The sequence below is a fragment of the Ochotona princeps genome, chromosome 2, assembly GCF_030435755.1.
Source record: "Ochotona princeps isolate mOchPri1 chromosome 2, mOchPri1.hap1, whole genome shotgun sequence".
Taxonomy (NCBI): domain Eukaryota; kingdom Metazoa; phylum Chordata; class Mammalia; order Lagomorpha; family Ochotonidae; genus Ochotona; species Ochotona princeps.
The window spans coordinates 94,578,182-94,581,669 of record NC_080833.1 but is presented as its reverse complement, the minus strand read 5'-3'; the positions used below and the strand labels follow the sequence as shown (position 1 = coordinate 94,581,669).

The 3,488-nt window shown below is 43.8% G+C and overlaps 1 long non-coding RNA gene across 1 annotated transcript; it reads right to left on the bottom strand.

Annotated features, from left to right (window-relative positions):
* Window positions 1–368: 368 nt before the first annotated feature.
* Window positions 369–2,250, bottom strand: LOC131479488 (uncharacterized). The gene is made up of 3 exons (XR_009244891.1): window positions 2,021–2,250; window positions 1,084–1,261; window positions 369–490 (listed from the first exon to the last, which is right to left on the bottom strand). It is a non-coding gene; the product is annotated as an uncharacterized LOC131479488 (long non-coding RNA).
* Between the last annotated feature and the right edge of the window lie 1,238 nt (window positions 2,251–3,488).

Genomic DNA, 3,488 nt, shown 5'->3' with positions numbered 1-3,488 from the left:
TTTTTTTAAAAAGTCTATATTTTATTTGAAATACAGAGATAGGGAGTGAGAGAAGCGGAGTAATGGATGGACAGAGAGGGTTCTGTGTGTTGGTGTACTCTCCAAATGCTTGCAACAGCTCGGGCTGGATCAGACCAAAGCCAGGAGCCTGGAACTGCATGTGGATCTCCCAGGTGGGCAGTAGAGACTCAGGTCCTTGAGCCATCACGCGGGGCCTTCTAGGGCACACATTCTCATTACGCTGGAATCAGAAGCAGAACCAGGACTCAGACCCAGGCATGGTGCCTTGTCATTAACATGTACTTGATAAATGTTTGATAAGAGACCCAATTCTAGAAGCACAAACGGTGATTTTTCCATGAAAGCGATGTAGTCTTCTGCATCTTACAGGAAGTGTGTTTTTGGTGGCGGATGTGCTTGATTTTCTGACCCAACCATTCTCTTCAAAATTGAAGATGCCATATGTGCTAACAGGTATCAGAGAGATCATCTGAAATCTTAAAAACTAAAATGTTCAAAGTATTTAAAGAAAATGGACTATTATCGTGGAGAGGACACAGGGAGGAAAACACAATCCCCTTGAATAAATGGATAGTAGCTAAAGTGGACAAAAAAAAAAAAAAAAAAAAAAGAAAAAAAAAGAAAAAAAAAGGCACCTAGCTTCATTTTGGCTGCCCTACCCATTATGTGTCTTATGTTGCTAATTATATTGCTGTAGTTTTCTTTTCTTTAGAATTTATTAATTCCAGATTAGATATGTCTTCCTTGGGCTTAGTAAAATAAGATTGTTTCCCATGGAAACATAATATTTTTATTCCTTAACAATTTTGAGTGAGTTCAGACTATTTTCTTTCTAATTTTTTAACACAATGTGTCAAGTAGGTAAAGGTCTCCTTTAAAGAGAAATTTTCTGGTGTCCTGAAAGAGTGTGTCCTAAGACAGGGTTCTAAATTCTGCTTGGATTTTTTAGTCTTTTTGTCCTCAGTTTCCCCAAAAGGGAAATTTCCCCTTTAAACATAATGCCCTGTGAACTCTTTTTTTTTTTTTTTTGTCTGTCACAATTGTTTTTTTTTATTTACATACCTGCCTGCATCACTGGAGGAGGTACTGATGTCAGATTAACTTCAGGTGCTCAACAAGTCATCTGAGTGCCTGCAGAGGAGTCAGGGCTGTGGTAGGTGGAAGTTGTCTCATTCACCTGAGGCAATGTTGGGGAATACACAAGGAAAAGATGATCTTTATGTTCAGAATCCAGGTAAGCCTGTGGATACAAGCATGCAGTGAGTCTGTGGGCATACACTAAGAGGAGTGCTAGGGGAGACCTAGAGCCTGGAGAGTGCGTTGGTGGCATCAGCTTGAGCCTGAGCAGCTGAAGGCAGGCACAGCCAGCGCGTTGCAGAAGGAAGATGAGTCGGACACAGAATGTTGTAGATAGATGTGCAGGGTACTGGTGCAGGGCTAGTCACCTAGAGGGTGGGCACCCCTGGGCCTGGGACTGAAGGAAGGCACAGAAGGTGCCAAGGCATGTAGGGTCCGTGTATGGCACACAGAAGAAAAATAAATGCCAGCTGACAGAATGCTTGACTACTAACGTGGCTAACGCACAGGACTTGCTGAGGCATCCACATGGGGTGAGCATGAAACGTGACCATGACCGTGAGCGTTTGAACCTCTGGGACAAAAAAGCGTGGTTTCTTTTTTCAGCAACAGGGACTGGGGAGTCTGAGAAATGAAACAGATTCGCAGAAAAGGAAATGAGAGCCAGGATAAGCTCCTACGGGGTCGAGTTTTGCTTCCTTGTCCCGGGGACAGGATGTTACACACAGCCATGGATCAGTAATCTCTAATGGGAAGTGAAGAGTGCAAGGAAACATGCAAGCCTGGCCTTCGTTCTCTCTCAAGACAACTGCCTTGCTCCTGCGAATCCCCCTGTCCTGCTGCCGCCCTGGCCTTCACACTCTTTCGCCTCTGTTTATCTGAAAGATGCAGAAGTTGACTTGTGGCTAACTAGCATCCTTACTGTGTTAGTAATCAGAGGCGTTCTTTTTGCTGATGCTGGTGCCTTTTCTTCTGGGAGGTGTGGGTATCCTTTAAAAGATAAACCCCATATCCTTGGGCCTGTCCTGGTCCTCCCATGTGAACAGAGGAGGAGGATGTGAGAGGTCCGGAGAGAATCCAGAGACCTTGATGCTTTGGAGGATGCCTGTTGCCATAAATGGAAGCAGAGCTTGGAGTGTTGTTTTTACCATGTCTCTTGGACTTAAATGGAACTAAATTCTCTCACGAAGATGGAGAGGCTAGGGGAGCAGAGGAGGGGGTGCCTGGGCTGGGAGCTGGCTGCTAGTCTGTGTGCTGGAGGCCCAAGTTCAAGTATGCTTGCAGGAAAGCTTCAGTTCTTTTCTTCCTCCACACAATGACACTGTTGTACATGCAGAGGCCGGGAGAAGGCAGCTGCATTTCTCCAGCTCCATGACCAGCGTCTTTTGGATTCGCCTCTGTTACAGACACATTCTACAGGACACATGTATTTTCTGCCTTGGTTTAGAAAACAAAATACCAGTCAAACACATTGCTCTAAACTCCAGAAAACAAGCAGCACATCCTGGCCAGGATATGTCAGCTGTCACCAGCTCATGGCCTCATTGCTCCGCAGTATGTGATTTTGGGTAAACACTTCACCTTCATCTTTAAACATGTTCCCTGCTCATGACGACCTTGTTAGGTGAGTCCCCAAAATCCTAAATCCCGGATGGCAGGGCTCTTTGGCCATGTTGCTTTAATTTTGCAAACGACCCTTACAGGAATGTGTTGAATTGATGCCCATCTGATTTCAAATGTCCAGAGGGACTTCTATGCCTACTGCTTACAGGATCTGACCAGATGGTTCCCGATAAGGCTCTGACCCCCTCGTTTGGAACAATTTATATATATATATTTGCACACTGAGTCTCTCTATGATAGCTTTCCTGTGATTTCTGTCTAAACAGAATGGAGCAGGAGGAAGTTGGCACAGAAGAAGACATTTAGAGGTGGGGATTGGTAGATTCATTCAGATTCAAGCATAACAGTTGAATTGATACAATGCTTGTTTCATGCTAGGCACTGTTAGAGATACTTGATGAATTTAATTTATCTAATTCCCAGTGTGACCCCATAAAACCAATATTGTTATTTTTTGTTTTTAAAAAATGGGGAAATTGAGGTACATCCTTGTTAAATCTTAAAATTGATAAGCAGCTGAACCAGGCTCTTAAGTCTGGTTCTTAGAGCTGCATATTAGGCCAATTTCCTGTGACTGGGCTGTTGCCCTAACTTTCAGGCTTCCTGGTTTCCTGACAGACACACTGTGTTTTACTTGTAAGTACAGTTCTTAACTATCTGTTAGTTTTATACTCGGATTCCCAGATGTAAGATAGGTAGAAAGTAATGAGAGAGTCAGTAGGGGTGGAGATAAGCGAAGAATGCATGTCACTAAACACACACACATC